The sequence below is a fragment of the Talpa occidentalis genome, unplaced genomic scaffold (assembly GCF_014898055.3).
Source record: "Talpa occidentalis isolate TD23 unplaced genomic scaffold, MPIMG_talOcc4v2.1 talOcc4.13, whole genome shotgun sequence".
In the NCBI taxonomy this organism is placed as follows: domain Eukaryota; kingdom Metazoa; phylum Chordata; class Mammalia; order Eulipotyphla; family Talpidae; genus Talpa; species Talpa occidentalis.
In genome coordinates, this window is record NW_023601322.1 from 90,271,652 (window position 1) to 90,291,662 (window position 20,011).

The 20,011-nt window shown below is 46.5% G+C and overlaps 1 long non-coding RNA gene across 2 annotated transcripts in view; it reads right to left on the bottom strand.

The window, feature by feature from the left end:
• The window catches only part of LOC119243598 (uncharacterized), a 56,866-nt gene extending 36,906 nt beyond the window's left edge, over positions 1–19,960 (bottom strand). The window contains exons 1-2 of one of the 2 annotated variants that reach the window (XR_008551519.1): positions 19,858–19,960; positions 13,035–13,150 (exon numbers count right to left, since the gene is read on the bottom strand). This is a non-coding gene — a long non-coding RNA (uncharacterized LOC119243598). The other variant, XR_008551520.1, reaches the window with a different exon arrangement.
• Between the last annotated feature and the right edge of the window lie 51 nt (positions 19,961–20,011).

The following is a 20,011-nucleotide window of genomic DNA, read 5'->3' on the forward strand; positions in this document are numbered from 1 at the left end:
GGCACACCTGCCTCCTCCCTCCACCAGCTGCCCCACCCTGCCATCCAGGTCCAGTGGCTGAGACCAACAACCTCCACGGCAGTGGGTGGATGGCATGCCAAGCTGGGACACTCCGGGCTGCTGACCCTCCTCCTGAATGGGGCTGTCGTCAGGGGGGAGCAGCGTGGCTGAAGTGGTTTTAAAAGGCAGAGCAGCAGTCTGACTCCGGTGGATGATGTGAGGCTGGAATCTGGTACTGCATTCAGAGACCCCTCTTCACCATGTGTCCACGCCTGGCCTGGCTTCTGAATGCTAGCTTTTCTCAGGTGTCTCATGCCTGGGCTCCATTTTCTGGTGGACAGGCCCTCCCTTCCTCCTCCGCGTGTGCTCTAGATGGTCCTTGGAGGGGCAGCCATCATTCTCTACCTACAGCTCAGCTCCCACCTGCCCTGCCAGCTTCTGCCCAGCAGACACTCGCCACCTTCCATTTGAGACTTTTGATTTGAATTCTGCAGTCCAGTCTGGGGTAGGACAGACCACACCGACCATGGGACAGCTTCTCAATTTCCTTCAGCTCCCTCTTTACTCAGTTTCTATTAATAAACCCTGTTTCTGTTCCTCCAGACTATGTTTCGGAGTCCTGTCTGGCATTAGTAAATAAACAGGTGAGGACCCCCACCAGGTCAACCCCTGCCCCCAGGTTTTCTTGATTTCAACTTGACAAATGAGGAACAGTTATGGTATTCCGACATTGCTATTAATTGAGGTATTGTATCTAAAACACGTAGCATGGCACCAAGCCCATGGCTGGAACTGAATAAATGTGAGCAATATAATCTGTGCCCTTTCTTGTAGAGAAAAGAATTTTGAATATAAAACTTTTCTCAAAATATCCTATTTAGTGTGTGTGGAAGGGCACGCCTCGCCTGCTACATGAGAACTTGTGCTTCGAATCTAGTTTGTGGCACAGCCAGCTGGGGACTTCGGGCGAATCACTTCATCTTTTGGAAATTTGGTCCAATCATCTTTAAAATCAGGCAACCAAACTAGATGATTTTTAAAATCCGTCCAATGCTAAGATTCCGAGTAACTGGCTGTGATAATTCCTTCTGCGTATGTCACAGGGAGGTGCAGGACAGAGGGTGGCTGGGGAGAGGGAGGGATGTTTCAAGTTCCTGAGCATCCGTGGCTTCATGGGTGTGCGATCTGTGCCGGCTGAGAGGTCTTTAACTTGGTTTAATGCTGTGCAGTTACTGTCTTAAAACTCTCAATAAGTCTTGAACAAGGAGCCCTGTATTACCATTTTATGCTGGGCCCCGAAAATTATACAGCCAGTCCTGTTCCAACGAACTAACTATGAATAAATAGAAAGATATTTTCCTGTGAGCAGCTATACACACTGGCTACAAGACAACCCTGGGCACCTCAGAGGAGAGACTGGGTGGATGAGAAGGTTGTCTGGGGGTTGCATGCAAGAGCTGGGTGTTTGTGGCAATCAGGAGGGGAGGAAAGTGGTGAATAAACTTGTCAAACAAATGCTTTCCCGCGCCTGTGACTTTGTCTGAACCGCAGCGTAACAGTGCCATCTACTGGTCAAAGGCATGAACTCTCTCGAACACCGCCCTGCAGGGTCTCTGCCTATCAGTACCTACCGGATGTTCCAGAAAGGACTGAACCTACTCAGCAATGTGAAATGATCACTATTACATGCTTCTTCAGTTCCAACTTTCAAACTAAACAAATTAATATAAAGATGCCTTTTATAGCCCCCTGAATAATTACCTAAAGCAGCTTTCATTTTTTTCAACAAAAACAATTCTTAACAAGTGCTGTGTACCAGGCATCAAATAATGGTGAACATCACCGGAGAAATATTCAGGTCTTAAGACCTTCATCAAATTCTCAGTGTCCTCAAGGATCTGAATCAGAAAACCTAGAATCGCATCATCATTTTTAAAATCAGATAGTCAACTGGGGGTAGTGTCATCATTCTGTTCAGTGTGTGTAAATGTGCAGGATGGAGTCTGTGTCCAACAGGACCCACCTTCAGGCTATAGATTGGGACAGACATTACTGGAGAACTGACTGGAAAAGGGAAAACAAAATACATAGTACATCAGACAGTATAGATACTATGGAGAAAATAAAGCCAGGGAGAAAGTTCAGGAGTGCCAAGGGGTAAGATCACGGGTACATTTTAAACTACCCTAGGTGACTAGGGTAGTCACCTGAGTAGGTGAAATTTGAGCAGTGATCTGTAAGAGGGAAGGAAATAAGTCATTATGAGTATATTTTACGTGATACTGGGTAGTGTGAGAGCCCTGGGTTTAAGTTCTTGGATCCCTGACAAGTCTTAAAACGGCCCTGAAGTTATATTCATTGAGGTTCTATGATGTGCAAGATAAATAGTCCATGCAGCACATTCTATGAAGGCTCAAAGTTCCCAGCTTAGGAAGAGCAGGGGAACACGACTGAATGAGCATTATGAAACAAGCACAGTGTCATTTATACTGAGCTGGAATTTGTGAAGGATTATTTTGTGAAGTAGCAATGCCGACAACTTGATGAACCTTACTCTTACTTGTTTCTAAAGTCAATACACAACCTTGGGGTCTCCCTGGTAGCACAAGGGGTTAAGTCTCAGCACTATGAAGCTATTAGCAGCCACTACAGCACAAATTCGATACCCAGCCAGTGAGCTAACCTACATGGCACAGCCGACCTCACCTGTCCTGCCCGCTGCCTACACCCCAGCTCATGTATGCATAAATCAATAAATCTTTAAAGTCAATACACAATCTATTTTAGTCAGCCTGGGTTATCAACTGACAGAACGTATTCTGCCGCTAAGTGGAGTATTCTATATATGTCTGCTGGGTCTCATGTTTAAGTTAGTGTTCAAGTCCTTTTTTTTATGATTTCTAAGTGAGGTGCTAAGTTCTCAACTAGAACTCTTTGTCCTTCAATTTTGTCCATATCTTCTTCACATATTTTGACTCAATTTGCTTTTCTGCTGTGAATTTTTGAATGTTTCCCAGAGCTCTGACCAACTTTTTTCAAAGAGTTTATTTTTCAATAGTATGCTTATTTTTTTCAATGTTTTTATGGAGGAACAGGGATTTGAAGCTGCCTACTCCACCATTTTGAACACAGGTCTCCCAAAGTGACTGGAGCAGAGATAAAAGTAAATCTGTTTTCTACCATAAAACATCTACTTTAGTCATTCACCTAACCTGGTAACATTATTTGTGAATAAAGCATATTTTTGTCAATAGAAGTATTCCTTTAATTTTTCAATATGAGGCGTTTTTATCAAGACCATGTCACGTTTACTAATCAAACATGCACAACATATTAACATTTGGATAATTCATGTACCTTGATACACAGTTCACTTCTACTACAGCACTCTATGTTGGTGAAATACATACATAAAATGTGGCACAGAATAGAGCGACTAAATCATAAAATGTAATTTAAATTTTGTGTACCATAGGAAATATTCTAGCACAATTACTTCTTTCCTTTACAGTGTATTGACCAATGGCTGTTCTTTTCTGTTTTACTTGGAGTAAATGGACAGTCACACACAAAAAAAAGCCAGTGTTCTAACAGGGCATATTTATAGGTATGAACATTAAAAATTGAGTGTCCCAGGGCCTCCCTGGTGGCACAAGGGGTTAAGCACAGCATGGTGAAACTGTCCATAGCCACTGCAGCACGAGTTCGATCCCCTGACAGGGAGCTATCCACATGGTGCAGCAGACCTCTCCTGTCTAGCCCGCTGCTCCCTCAGCAGTGTATTTCAGTCAGTCTGCCTGTTCTGTTCCCCACTGTCTCTGGTGAATCCTCTCACTCCCTATACCTCTGGCCTGTACCCTAGTTCTTGTACGCATAAATAAATAAATCTTAAAAAACAAAACAAAACAAAACTGAGAGTCCCCAGCAGGATCTTCAAGCCTCATCTGTTTCAGGTTGGCCCCAGAGTAACCCCCGAGGAAATACAGAGCACCATGAAGGTGGTCTGGAAGTGCTATTATGATAACTATGTGCCTAGCACTTGTGGCATGTTCAAAATAGTTCGTAATTTTGACAGACTGTTTCTTGTGTATTGCCTAACTTCTTTTCACAAAACCTTTCTTTGCAACTTCTAATTAATGTATCATCATTAAGAAACGAGGAAACAGGGCCTCCCCGGTGGCGCAGCGGTTGAGCGCTGGGTTGCGAAGCTGCCCGCGCCCGAGGAGCCGGTTCGATCCCCGGCTGCTCCCCGGCCACCGGAGGAGGGTCCCACATGGCGCGCAGACCTCTCCTGCCGCCCGCTGCTCCCCTCAGCAGTGTACTTCGGTCCTTCTGCCTGCTCTGCTTCCCCGCTCTGGCTCTGGTGAATTCTCTCACCCTCCCGTGCTTCTGACTGTACCCAGTGCATGTATAAAACAAACAAACAAACAAATAAATAAATAAAGCATGCCTCTATTAAAAAAAAAAAAAAAAAAAAAAAAGAAACGAGGAAACAGGTAAGAGTACAAAGCAAGCAATGACCTGGAATTCCATCTCCTTGGGTAACTGCAATTACCATGTTGGCATTTCTCACACTTTTTTTTTTTTTTTAAAGGAGAGGACTCTCTTGTATGTGCTTTATTTATTTATTTGTTTGTTTTTTAAGATTTATTTATTTATACAAACACTGGGTACAGTCAGAAGCACAGGAGGGTGAGAGAATTCACCAGAGCCAGAGCAGGGAGCAGAACAGGCAGACCGATGAAATACACTGCTGAGGGGAGCAGCGGGCGAGACAGGAGAAGCCTGTTGCGCCATGTGGGACCCTTGCTGGCAGGTGGAGATCGAACCGGCGCTGCAGAGGCTGAGGGCAGCTTCGCAGCCCAGTGCTCAACCACTGCGCCACCAGGGGAGGCCCATTTCTCACACTTTTAAGTCTAATTTCAGTTAGTGTTTTATGAGGAGCAGTGATCACCTTGAATTAACACTGTCATTCTAATTCATTCCCTGTTAATACCTATGATAAAATTTTATGAACGTCTCCTGTTTTAGCTAAACTTTCACTCTCCAAAGAGTCACCATCCTTCTGACAGTTTTCACTAAAACAAAAAGAGGGATTGCTCAGTTAATTAGCATAATAAGATGTCAAAGTTGTGGGTTTCAACACTGTTGTCATCTATACCTTCCAATTAAGCTGTACTCTATTGGAAGTTGTTTTTAAAGTTTAAAAAAAAAATACATTCTTATATGGAAATGAAATTTTTCTGAAACTCTAAAATATAAACAAAATTAAGTTCTTATGTTAGTCTGTACCTGTAGAAGGGGGGAGAGAAGTTTGTTCGCTGCTGGTCTTGCCTCTCCTTCCAGGTACCCAAACCACGACATAGACGCTCAGGGCTACCGTGAATAGCCCCTTGTTCTGCTAGGCGCCCTCAGTCACTATTGCCAGTCGGATGAGTGCTGCATCTGTATTTCCTCAGATAGCACCTAACAGACAGTAGGCATTCAAAGAGCACTTACTGATATTAAATCTATAAAAGAGGATGAAGTAATACATACTTGTAGTCAGAATTTGAAAAAACCTCAGCAAGTGTCTCCACTGAGAAAGGCAGATTGGTACTGATAGACCTGGGTGGTGTCATCAATTTATTGTTACAAAAGAGATAATTCTATCACTCTCCTTCGACCAGGACTGCATTAGTGGTTGCAGGATACAGCAAAATTTAACTGAATAAATATTTAACTTCTTCCACAGACAAGATACTGTTTCAAGGGGTGTGAAGGCTGAGAAAGTGGTGGAGTCTCTTTTGTAAAGAATACTTAAAATTCTAATAGGTGAGACAATTTCAAAAATTGTGCTAGAAAGCAAGCCTATGTGCCAGACATGATGTCAAGAAAACCTCCATGTTTGCTAAGTTGAAGGTAGGGAGCTTTTAAAATGAAACCCCTTCAATAGGTGGCTGTGAGCAAATGTAGAGGATAATGGATGTGGATGGAGGGCCAATAGCTATGGAAAAAACTTTAATTCCCTGATCTGGAGAAGATAATTGGTCTACTAGAAATACCGAATGCAGAGACCAAGGTGAACTGGAGTGAGGAAACTATTATGTTGGCCTTTGAATCGGAAAAGACAGCCGGTTTAGGACTGGAGGCATTGCAGCAAGGAGCACAACACGCACCAAGCCCGTAGGCCGAGAGAAGAATTTCTGTGAGGAAGGTGGACGCAGCAATCTGACTGGAGCTGAGAGTGTCTGCTGGCACTAGGCTGACTGAGTAGGGCAGGGCAGATCAACAGTGGGGTACAGGGGTGGGAACTGCTGAAGTCCAAGATGAAGATAAAGGAGGCAATATACAGTAATTTGTTATGATGATGGTATAACTGTCAAAGAAAGCAGTAATGATCAAAGACAAACAAGTAGATAAAATGCCCTAGAAGATGACGAAATCATTTGCTATGGTAATCAACGGGGCTATAGCTGGACACTCTTTCTGGCTGGAGAGGAGAAGATGGCCCAAAGATGAGCTAGAGATGAGGGAAGACAAACATGTATGGTTTGGGTTGAAAAATAAGCTAACAGAATTTTCTTACTATTGAAGAGGCAACTCTGTTAAATTAGTTTGATTCCTAGGATGATCACGAGGATGCTTTCATATATGGAGCAGTAGCTTGATAAATGCCTACAAGAATCCACATTATCACCTTAGGTTAAAGCCAAATTAATCACCTCCCTCTGGAGAGTTACCTGTCTTTAGCCTATGGAAGGGTCTCCTACATCCAATGCCCCAACCAGATAAACTGTACCAACAATATTATGAATGTGCTGGATCATGAGCAGCATTATAAACGGACCTGGAGTTGTGGGTGGGTATTTTTCACTCGAGTATGGAGGAGAGAAAAGTTTAAGAGGGCAGCAAAATTGCTGAACTCTTCTTGCATTACTAACAAGGAACCTGGAATTCAGTAAAGCATTTTCCTTGAAATTAAGCTGATTTTAATTTAGGAACATAACAAATTCCACCACATATACAATGTTCACTTGTTTATCATGTGCATTATCAAAAACCAATGGCATTTTTTACAGGCGTGAAGTCTGAAAAGGTTACAGGTTGTCAGTTGAGTTGGTAAAAAATGACCCCTCTATAGTACCAAATGTCCTCTCAAAGATAAGCATGTGACTCTCTGCCAAGGTCAAGTGTAAAACCATTTCAGAGCTTTCTCAATGTAAATCATGCTATTTCTTTTCTTTTCTTTTTTTTTTTTTTTTTTTGTGGGACTCTCGCTGGTGGCCAGGGATCGAACTGGTGCTGCAGAGGCTGCGGGCAGCCTCGCAACCCAGCGCTCAACCACTGCGCCACCAGGGGAGGCCCCTTAAATCATGCTATTTCTACACCAATAATTTGTAAAACTTTCATCAAACCTGTTTCAATAATTAGAAATAATTGACTCAACCCAACCAGTGAGAAGAACACTTCCATTTCTGGTAGGGCCAACAATTTACTTGCCTCCCTTAATTTTCATAAAGCCTCAGCGTCACTTAACATCAATCTACCACCAACAGATAATCTGGGACACATCAGAGTTTAGTTAATTCTCAAGTAATCATCTTCTCACTCCCAAAATCTACAAAGCAAAGGACAGCAGTATTTTTCTTTAACACAGTACACTATTTTGTCTGTATTGCCAGGCCACTGAGTTAGAAACAAACTGAAGCAAGGTTGAACGTTTTTGCAGCAATCTTAAACAATTCATTTTATATCTGGTTTTCTAATTCAATAAATTGGATCAAATGTAAACAGCTTTTATAAAGATTTAATGGCAATTTATTAAAAACTCAATTACACAGTCATATCTTCATATATTTTTATATCTTGAAGTCATATCTTCATATCATAAATATATCTTCATATATTTTCCTGAACAATCCAAGATTCATAATGTGCTAAGAAAGTGTTTACCAGCCACCAGGGAAAAATCCAAGTAGTATGGTGAAGGGATTCATAGTATGTTTACCCCAAAACACGCTGCCTTTGCATAGTAATTCTGAATTAAAGCACCTGAAAAACAGTAGGTAAAAGAATGGCACTTAGACCTTCCATTTTCTGCCGAAAAGCAGAGCTAGAAATCCTACATGAAAGGTGCCCTTCCTGTTCCAGGAGGAGAAACATTCTAATCACCAGAGGTAGGAAATAAGACCTAGAAATCTGAAGAAATGCATTAAAGTAAACCTTATCTTCCAAGTCATTTTTCCACAATTCACTGCGACTAGCCCAAACCCCTGTCTTATTTATTCTTTGTCTAAGAGGTATCAAGGCTTTTTGCCCTGCTCACATCACATCTTCACTCTTGTCAAGGTAACCAAATACACTGTAAAAAAAAATAAAACATGTATGCTCCTCTCCTGTTAACCTGTCTTCTGTCAGTTTCATTCTGAGGCTCAGCGGGAGACACAAAGCTGGTAGAAGTTTCCTCCCCTACAGGCATAGGGACTGCAGTGACAAGGGCCAGATGTGCGGGCCCTACTCAGGCCACAGCCTCTGCGGCTGATAGGCACTGAGTCCTCTGACGCAAGTTGGCAGAGATAAAAATTCTCAACATGTCACACCCCCCAGAATCGTGCCTGCTGGGCTCAAAGTTTAAATGGTCAAAATCTCTGATCTTCTCCCCTTTCTAGATTTAGAGTAGCTGGGGGAAACACTGTTGTGACCTGCATCAGGTGTAGAGACTGTGGGGGCTGCTATTACGAGGACTTTGTTTTCTATTTCAATGGCTATGAAGAAAGGAAAGCTTCAAAAACTGTCTCCCTCGACTCCAGCACCTTCCAGGGTTCATTTTTACCCTTGTGTGGGACACTATCCCATCAATGGTCCTTCCCTGAGCCCTAGCACCCACCAGCAGACTGACAGTGGGGGGTGGTGAACAGGACTTCTTACCTGCCAGAGGTGCCACTCCACACCCATGCACGTGTGCTCTACCTCTTCCTGTCACCTGGGTTGTGTTCAACTCATCCCAGTCTCTGGACCACTTAATTGCCTGTCCCTATCTCCAAATGCCCAATATCCTTGTGTCCTCCAAATACCTATCGTGCCTTCCTAGTTTCAGACTCCTCAGCAGCAACGTTTAGGTAAAAATTAGTTATGTAAGTTCAATGCCACCATACAGTGCAGTGAGAAAGGTGTTGCCCATTTTCCTGCCCTCAGACCAGGAAACTTCCTGCTAAACCCCATGGGAAGGCATCGCAACCTAAAAGCCACCGAAGAGGAAGCATGCGTGATAGCCAGGGAGCTGCTGGCCTCACATGCAAACAGAGCTGGGTGGTATTGCAGAGCTGTGCACATTGCCTGGGCAAGGAATACACTCTCCATTAGGAGCCCACCGGAGCTAGGAACTGAACTTACCTGCCTTCCAGCAGGGTATTTTTTTTTTTAATTGATTGACCTTTTTTTTTTTTAAAAGATTTATTTATTTATTTATACAAGCACTGGGTAAAGTCAGAAGCGTGGAGGGTGAGAGAATTCACCAGAGCCAGAGCGGGAAGCAGAGCAGGCTGACTGATGAAGTACACTGCTGAGGGGAGCAGTGGGTGGCAGGAGAGGTCTGTCGTGCCATGTGGGACCCTCGACGGCAGCTGGGGATCAAACCGGCGCTGCAGAGGCTTCGGCCAGCCTTGCAGCCCAGCGCTCAACCACTGTGCCACCAGGGGAGGCCCCTAATTGATTGCCCTTTTTAACTACCTTACATTGTTGTTCATTTTTGTACAATATTTGATTTCTCGCCTCCGGGGTAGTCCCCAGAAATCTCCCACCATCACAGCACCCTTGTGCTCTTCCCTCCCCGCCTGTACAGCAGGCTATTCTCATCATTAATTCCGCACCCCAATCTCACCAGGAAAGCAAGCCAGGAAATTTAATTCAGAGCGGAATCAAATCTATTGATTTGCACAAGACCTTGGAGTCATATCTGCTTTGTAGTGCCTCACCACCCATGCCCCTCAGCTGGCCACCATTCTTATCTTAATCGCTGCTAACACAAGAGCAACCGTTTGATAGAAACTGACCTCTGCTCAGCTTCTTTTAGAGCCCACTGAACCTTGACCTGCAATTCCTCTTTGCACTTACATTTAGAAGGAGACAATTACGTGGACTTGCAAACTTCAGTGATACTGCTTGTCTCAGTATTGTCCAAATACTAAAGCCAACTTAAATTCTACAGTCTTTAACCAAGCCGTGTCCTTGTGCAGTATGTTGATTGCGCCCTAAAGGCACTAGCTGAATGACGTCACAACATCTCCAGACCTGAAAGCCCAGTGGGCGCAAACAACTGTTACCTATCAGAACACACTTATCCCAAAACAATTTGAGTCAATTTCGTATTCCTCACCCCAAAGTTGGGGGGAGGAAAGTGAAGGGGGGATACCCAGGAACACACATTTCTAGGGACATATGGCTATTCCACCAACAGTCTCACCTTTGCTGACCCTCCCCCCCGCCTCCTCCCAGGTACTTCCTTAGCACAACCTTCTGGCCCTCAGGAGCATTAACCTCATGAATACATAATATTAGCATTGACTAAGGCCTCCCCGGTGGCACAAGGGGTTAAGCACCGCACTATGAAGCAATCCGCAGCCTCTGAGGCACAAATTCGATTCCCAGCCGGCCAGGGAGCAACCCACATGGCGCGGCAGACCTCTCCTGACCCGCCCGCTGCTCCCCTCAGCAGTGTATTCAGTCAGTCTGCCTGTTCTGTTCCCCACTCTGTCTCTGGTGAATCCCCTCACTACCACCACCGCTGCCCCCCCGCCCTCGCCCCCTGGCCTGTGCTCAGCTCTTGTATGCATAAATAAATAAATCTTTTAAAAAAAATACTAGCATTGACTATACCCATCACTCTAGACCTACCTAATTCTGAGAAACTCTTCCATGTTACATTGCCATAAAATCCTGGGGAGGTGGTGGGGGCTCATGTCCACTTGCACCTGTGACAGCAGGCATGCACTCACAGAGCCTCCCTACTCACCTAACCAGTAGGCTCCCCAGTCACCATTACGCTGCCCACCTTGCTCTCTGACAGGTCTTTAAGACACTGACACCTCTCCACAGTGTCAATCACCTACGAATAAACTTAGCAAACCGTCTATCACCTTACATCAGTCTAACCCTAAACCCAAGGACTCTACTACCCTCCTGGGAGATGGAGAGCATCACTCCACAGAACTGCTTTGCAACTACAGACATGGTCTCAAAGCCAAGGAGGATCTTTTAAATCCCTCTTTAGACAAGCCAGGCTCACTTCTATTATGTGAGGGCTCCTACAGAGCAAATGTGGTGGAAACATAATTATAGCCTATGCCCCAGTTTATCCACTTTATATACTTGAATACACTCTTTGCCCCCTACAGAGTCAGCCTAAGCTGCTGAATGTACAACTGTACTTACAGACTAAAGATGTACTTGAGGAGTCCACCATGCTGTTCTGCCAAAGTCTGGAAATCTTGTGGAATCTTAAACTCTCTGGTACTCCTCCTGCCTACAGGCATCTTGTTGTCACCCTACGAGGCTACCCACCCCCTGTTGAAACTGCGAAGGTCGCTATGCAGCCCACACTGAGGAGACCAACACTATCTCCTGGGAAGGACACGGCTCTCAAGACTGCTAAAGACACAGCCCCAAATGGAACCCCATCCTTTTTACACCTACTTACTACACCTGTCTTTATCCACGACTAGCATTAACCAGCCAAGCAAAAGCCCCACAGTCTGAAAAAAGCAAATGATACCAAAGCACGCCCAACAATAACCAGCCCTAATATGCATTGATCAAAGAGATCTCCTCTGGTCCCCTTACTCTCCTCCTTTGTGCTTCCGCTTACCTCCCATCAGAGGGGACACATGTGCAGATGCGGGGTAGTCACAGGACCACGAGAGTGTGACTGCACTCACAGCCACAAGAGTTCTGACCCAATTATTTTCCACTGCACCGCTTATACATGTCACCAAATTTCTAGAGGAGACCAACACACCTTAGGAAATCCTCCAAGCCCCAAAGGCCCCTTAAGGCACTGCAGACAAACTTCATAGACGTGCTTCCAGCTTTAGGCTATTCCCACTGTCTGGCTATTGCCTGGACGCCTAGTGCATGGTCTGAATGCTGTCAGGCCAGACACACCAATTCCACAAGAGCAGGGGAGAAACCAGCAACGGAGATGATGCCTTATTTTGGCATTCCTCAATGGATTGAGTCAGACCACGGAATTCATTTCATAGTAAAAAGAAGCCATGTGCTGGCAAAACTTGAAATGAAAATTTCATATCATGTACTGATTTTCATAATCTTTAGGGCAAACATAATATAAAAACCTAGACATCAAGAACTTTTGGCAAAGGGTATCAAGAAACTGAATTTAAAGGGTGATAAGCAGCATCTCTCGTCTTTATAAAAGTCTGGAATATTCCAAGTGGAAAACAGAACTGGCCCCTTTTGAAATATTTTTTGGGGGTGCTGAGCGTACTGGGATCTCGAAACCTGCACTCCCTGAACTGCGAGAACGTGCGGCCGTGGTGCTCAGCTGGAGGCTATGCCTAAGTTACAGACAGGCGCTAAACTAGTATCCTTGAGGGATATCAGCACAGATAAAAAGCACAAGGTCTCTGTGGACTACCAAGCCAGCCCTTCTGACCAGTGCATCACATGCACAGCAGGGTTTTTAGAAAAGCGCATTAGCGTATTCCTGAGAAGGTACAATGTACAGCCAAGCATCGTCACAAAAGAAAGAAAAACCTCCAGATTGCCACATCAGATTCAGATCCGCACTCCCAGACAACTGGAAGCCATTACTACGGTGACCTTAAAATAAAATTTCCCCAGGAAATTCCCAGCCACAGAAACAGAGCAAAATCATGAAGTCCATAGGTTTTCCCAAAATTCCACTACCCACTGAAGTGGAATCCCAGCCAAACTTACAAAAACTCCCCTAGACTAAAAAAGTTAAGACGAAAGAGAATTGAACCCTAGCCACCCTTTGTTCTCTCTCCTCTCCTTGTGGCTAAAGTTTAACTCACCTCTAATGCATTTCTCATCAACTGTATTTCGGGGAGCTTGAACACTGGTGTGTTACATCTCTAATGAGAATTCTCTGTGCTCCGATGAAGCTGATAATCACGTCAAGGACAAACATCTGCCAAGAAAGAAACACCGTGACTCAGGACATCTGGACTGGCTTGGACCTGGGAATGTGAAGCCCCTCACTTCACATTCTGCTTCCGCCCCATAAAATCACAGCACTCCTGTCATTCAGGAACCAGCTTTTAGGGTGTTAGTCCTGCTGACCCCCTTTGTGGTCACCTAGAAAATAAATGCTTTTGTGAAAAGACACTGTGGTGGTTCAGTTTGGTTTTCTGGACAGTGATGCCAAACACCCAGTTAGGTCGCTTCCACCAGCTCCAGCAGGAAAAAGAAAAATACTTCTCTGAATCAAGTTTGCCCTTTTCCCAGCCATCTGTCAAGATGCTGCCCGAAGACTGTCTCCAATTTTACCTTTGATATTCTACGATCAGTTCTTTAAAACTGTTTCCCTCTTACCATTTCTTACTCAACAGGTCCAGCACAGATGCAATACCTCCCATACACATACATATATACATGGGCGCCTGGTGCAGCATCTGCCGTAAACAAGTGGATGACAGGACACAGCAGGGCCTGAAAACATGCCCAAGAAGGCAACGCGGGTCTACCTCTCGTCTGGGTGAGTCAACTGGACACAAACCTCTAGGGAAACTCAAGAGCCACCCTTTGCTCAGGTTAGGCCCTACAGAGGCAATTTTCCCCTTAGTCTTGTAAACAGGCATGATGCTGGGCCTTTCCCAGCTGACATACTGAGGCAACACAAGGTTTGAGTCAACAGGGAGCGTTCTCAAGCCTCTTGTGAAGTGATAAACCTTGGCACTGACTCTTCGGTCATACTTGTCTGATCAGCAGATACCACGGCTGGCTCCCAAAGCCACCCTTGTGCAGCCTGGCATAGCGTAACTCTTGCTCACTTAATTAGTTGCCAAATACCAAAGGTTACACATGGGTAACCAAAAAGCCAGACACACACACACACACCCCACCCACCCACCCACCCACTCTGAGGCTTTCTTTCAGACTCTGGCTAATGTAGGTGTAGGGTAAAGAAACTATCAGGCTTTTCTACCCTTCCGCCATCAGGATAGATGATGGATCCTTGTCCTGAATGCATGCCTGATGGCGGGCACCTGGAATAGGGTGTGGGCATAGGTAGATGGGATTCAGCGGAGTTAAGACTGTGCTTTTAAGGGCGGCGTCACGGGGACGCCAGCAGTAGCAGCAGCAGAAGCCGAAGCAGAAGCCGAAAGAGAAGCTGAGAAGCAGCAGAATGAACGCCAGAGAGCCCAGATAGAGTAAAGACTTGCTGGGGGCTGGGAGGCCTGCCAGCCTCCCAGCCCCCCAGCCAGCACCCTTGCCTGCCATATGCCTGGTGAACCCCAATAAAAGACCTGCAAAAAACCACTGAGGACTCTGACTCCTCCTTTACCCGGTCTGCATGGGATCAGAAAACCTGCACTGTGTCCAGTCCGGCCCTTACAGTAGGTAACTGGTCAATTGGAAATAACATGTTTCTCTCATTTTCTAGGGGTCTTTCTTTGCTGCTTTAAATTCCGGCTCTTATGACTTGAAGTTGCCAGTAAGGAGTAAGTGCTTGAAACCCTAGTCACCCCCACCCTCAGCCTGAATAAAGCTGAACCCCAGCACCCCCCCGAGCATGCTTTCATGCTAGCTCTTTCTCTCTGCGTCTCCCACAAACGCAGCCGCCACCCCAACCCCACACACTGTAGCCCAGATATACTGTGTAATTTCCTGGTCTCCTAAGTAATAAAACTCTTTACTTTTTCCAAAGTGTTCTGATGGTTATTGCTCCTAGATGGATATCTTGCAACCATGAAAACCCTGAGGGCTAGTCCAGTCTAACATTGGCTAAAGCAGGGAAAGATCCATGAGAAACTTACCTGGGCCCAGGTGCGTGCCCCAGGGCATTTGCACGCATGAGCACTAGCAATAGGCTGGGACTGATACAAAACACCTGTGAAGCCAACAAACCTAAGCCTTACAGCTGCCAAGGCCAAAGTGTGGGCGTCAGACTGACAGGGGTGCACGAAAGACGACACACACCAAACTCCCACCTGGTGGGTGACAAGCCCCATTCTAATCTTGTCCCAATGAAAAACTCCTTGATTTTAATCTTATGTGATGATAAGATAAAGGTGTGCGACTTGAATTCCTGCTGCCAATCACCAGGCACTCCGCCTTACATACCAGCCAAGTTACAAATCTGGGCTCCTTTGTTCATTAAGTAGTGGCACATAGAACATACCAGAACCACACAGAGCATACTAGACAGGATATGACACAAACCCCACTGTTTAACGATGGTAAATTCTTTTCTGAGTTAAGATTCCTTTCCACAGACTTTCGGACTTAATTGCAAAAGGCTGAACCTTTCCAGAGTAACAGAACAAGAGTTCCACATCACCGTGAAAACACAGGAAGCAAGCACTTCTCTGACAAGTTCCCGGTGTAGCCTCTGTTGTACTCCAAACCCTCCTGGCTCTGGAAAACCCAACCAGGAGAAGCGAGGGGCCGTCCTGGTTGAATAACGCTACTTCCAAGTAGTTGGCTTGGGACAGACAGGAGCTAATCGGCACCTTTTGAAAGACAAGATAAACGCTCTCCAACAGAAACTAGGTTCAGCGTTTCAAAGGGAACAGGTCTCGGGGATGCGAAACTGACTTAACAAGATGTGGGGTGTGATGCCACGGCGCCTCCTTGCCTTCATTTGCAGAGCTGTGAGGGCACACTCATCCCCAGCCCTGTCTGCAAGCAGGCATCATGTCTGCCCAATGGCCTCCCCACTGTGTGCAGAGTCCTCACCACCCGCACCATAGGGACTCATCCACCCAGGCCACTTCTGGGGCGGGGAGGAGGGGGTGCCCAGAGAGCAGCTCTCCATGCTCGTGGCCTGCCACCCCTAAACCCTCCCAAGGTCTTTGGAGAGCTCCATACCCAAGTGCGCTGAATCCTGCCGACTCTCGCCAAATGTAGTGGAAGCAAGGCACGGGGAAGGAGGGGGGCCAGGGAGGCCGGGAAATTTTTACTTTCTTTAGGCTCTCTCTGGTGTCTCCAGGGCTCTTCCTCCCCCAGCCATAGCAAGTCCTTTCCCGGCCCTTCCGCCCTCCATGGTGACACCGCTCTTATAGCCGCAGCCTCCAGGCCCAGGCGCGCCCACTGGCACATGCCCACTCCGCGCTCCAGGTGCCACCATCAGGAGCGTGTGCCCCGCGCCCTTGCGTCTCCCACACTCGAGGCCGCAGGCAAGGGCCACAGAGGCCACGGAGTAAAAGCCTGACCACCTCATTTATCCTACAGGTGAAATGTGCTTAGATTAGTTGTTTTCCACTTACTCTAGTTCTCTCTTGGCAGATTCCTTCCCACCCAGCTGCTAACTCAGTTCTCTCCAGACACCAGCTCAGCTCTTAAGTGAAATTTCAGGGGAAGTTTCAAGACAGGAGAAAAGAGGGAGTTAAGAGCTTATGATCCAGCAATTCCACTTCTAGGTATTTACCCAAAGGACACAGAAACATTAATTCAAAAGGGCACCTGCACCCCTATGTTTACAGCAGCACTGTTTAAAATAGCTAAGCTTTGGAAACAACCCAAATGCCCAAAAATAGATAACTGGATCAAGAAGATGTGGTATAGGGGCCTCCACAGTGGCCTCCCCTCTGAGCGCTGGGTTGTGAAGCTGCCCGCAGCCTCTGCAGCACCGGTTCGATCCCCGGCTGCTCCCCGGCCACAGGAGGAGGGTCCCACATGGCGCGCAGACCTCTCCTGCTGCCCGCTGCTCCCCTCAGCAATGTACTTCGGTCCTTCTGCCTGCTCTGCTCCCTGCTCTGGCTCTGGTGAATTCTCGCACCGTCCCGCACTTCTGACTGTACCCAGTGCTTGTATAAATAAATAAATAAATAAAAATATTTAAAAAGAAAAAAAGAAGATGTGGTACATATACACCATGGAATATTACTCAGCGATCAAAAAAGATAAACACATGCAATTTGCAGCAACATGGATGGAGCTGGAAGGGATCATGCTCAGCGAAATAAGCAAGAAAGAAAAAGAAAAATACCGGATGGTCTCACTCATAGCAGGAATCTAGAAAACTTAAATAAGGGACCAGGAAAAAGACTAATTATAATAAAGTAAAAATCAAAATCAATAAGCAACTATAAACCAGAGACATGCTGGGAGGGGAAGAGGGATTGGGGTCAAAACAAGGTGGGTGGGAACTGTATAGGGACTATAACCAAGATGAAGATGCATACTGTAGGGTGAGGTAAAAGTATCAGGCTTTTCTGCCCTCCCACCATCAGGATAGATGACAGAACCCTGTGGTCCTGAATGCATGCCTGATGGCGGGCACCTGGAGTAGGGTGTGGGCACAGGTAGATGGGATTCACCTGTTGCTAAGACTGGGCTTTTAACGGCGGCATCATGAGGACGCCAGCAGAAGCAGAAAAGCAGAATCACAAGAGTGGAAGAGAAGCAGAGAGAATGCTGAAGAGCCCAAAAAGAGTGAAGACTTGATGGGGGCTGGGAGGCCTGCCGACCCCCCAGCACCCCTGCCTGCCATGTGCCTGGAAAATCCCAATAAAAGCCTGAATAGCCACTGAGGGCTGCAGGACTCTCTCCTCCTTTATCCCATCTGCTGGAATCATAGAAAACCTGCCCCGTGTCCATTCCTGCCCCTTACACATACATTGTGCGAAAATGACAAATGTGAAAAATATATAAAAAATAGAAAAAGAGCTTATGACCCCACAATAATCCACCCTGACACAGTATTTTGAAGTAAAGGTCCTTGAGAACAAGAAAAGCACCTCTTACCTTTCTTTCTCTTCCTAAAAGCAAGACAAAAAACAATGTCCTGTAAGAGCTTTTCCCCCTGCAGGAAAAGAGCCAGTAGGGGCAGAACAGGCCACAGTGCAGGTTTTCTGATCCAGCAGACCGGGTAAAGGAGGAGTCAGTCCGCAGTGGCTTTTGCGGGTCTTTTATTTAGATTTACCAGGCATATGGCAGGCAGGGGGGCTGGGGGTCGGGGAGGCTGGCAGGCCGCCTAGCCCCCAGCAAATCCTCACGCTATCTGGGCCCTCTCTGGCGTTCTGCTTCTTTTTTTCTCCTCTCGGCTTCCGTTTGTTCTTGGCTTCTCTGTTTCTCTGGGCTTCTGCTGGTGTCCCCGTGACGCCGCCCCTAAAAGCCCAGTCTCAGCCCAGGTGAATCCCATCTACCTATGCCCACACCCTACTCCAGGTGCCCGCCATCAGGCCTGCATTCAGGACCACAAGGATCCATCATCTATTCTGATGGCGGGAGGGCAGAAAAGCCTGACATTTTTCCTTACCCTACAGAGCCTCATCACCAGAAATAAGGAACATGTGCACAGGCTCCTGTTACTATGTGCAGCCTAGTTAAGCAGAGCTGGATACCCCAAGTGGGTCAGTCCTCCCAACAATCAAGCATCCCCTTTCTGCCCGCATTCTACTCTTGCTGGCTCCCACGCCCAACCCTTTGGCTTATTCTTAAATTCACTCCCAGGAGATTCGGGCCAAATCCTCACGTTTTGGCCCGAACCTCATGGGAGTGATAATGCATACACTGTGCAAACATGAAAAAAGATTTAAGAATTATATAAAATTGAGACACAGGGCAAGCTAGAAATTAGGCAGTTTTAGGGACAGTGCAGGAGGGGACCTCTGAAGAATTTACGGAGGCTTCAGAGATAAGGACAAGCAAGGGAAAGTAACCCATTCCACTAGGAAAAAAAAACATCCGAGAACCAAGGACAACATTTTAAAGCTGGTCCCGGTTTCCTTCAGGTGGTAAAGGGAGGCGGAGATTGGGGAAATGGAGAGTGGTTTAATTTATGGACAACTCAGAAGGGCAGCTGTTTAACTGTAATGCAGGGATGTCCATCCAGAGGACTGGGCCATAAAGATAAAGATGCAACAAATGGGGAAAGAGAAAGTTCTTAGATACGGAATGTGAAGATCCCTCACTCAGTAGCAAATTAAGTGAGACAGACGAGAACGAACCAATCACAGAGAGACTGGTGAAGTTTTAGAATAATGAGGGAAAGAAGGTCTATATTCCCTGAAACACAATTCCACTTTGGCTTCCTTGCCCCTCCCAGGCCTGGTTCCCTGGCCTGGGAGTCCCACTTTATTTCTGCTCTTTTCCTCCTCAATAAACTTTTTCTTTCTATAAACAAATCTGCCTCTTCTCGCTTGCTTGCCTGAGCGTCTGCGAAGTTCCTGCTGCGGCTTCGTGAGACACCAACCCCTGGGGGTCTAGCGGCTGGGGCTCAGCGCTGCCCCTGCAGCCTGGGATCCGTTCCTGGCTGGGAGACTAGGCCTGACAATTCCGGTATCAAAACAAAATATTAATTTGGGCCTTCCCCGGTGGCGCAGCGGTTGAGCACTGGGTTGCGAGGCTGTCCGCAGCCTCTGCAAGGCCAGTTCGATCCCGGCCACCGGCGAGGGTCCCACAAAAAAAAAAAATAATAATAATAAAAATAAAATATTAATTTAAAAAATATAAAAAAGAAAATCCTATTAAAATTCTCACGTTTTGCTCTCTATCCCCCTCAGAGTCCACGCTCATGACTATGTTGTCCACCTCCTACAGCTGTTGCAAGGAGTCAGTGAGTGGGGTCCCCAGAGGGGCCCCCCTAAAACCTCAGCCCAAGGCTGCTCATGATGACGGGGCGAGCGAGGGGCCCTCACACAGGCGCTGCCCCGTCGGGGCTCGTGTCACCTGCTACTCATGGGGCGTGCCGGCGACTTCCGTTCCGGCCGCTGCATCTCTCAGCGAAACCTGAACAACCTGCTCCGAAGCCCGCGCGGCAGGTGGGCGGTGGGCGGGGCGCTCGCTCCACCTGGCGCGGACGCGCGCGACGAGCCGGCGGTCA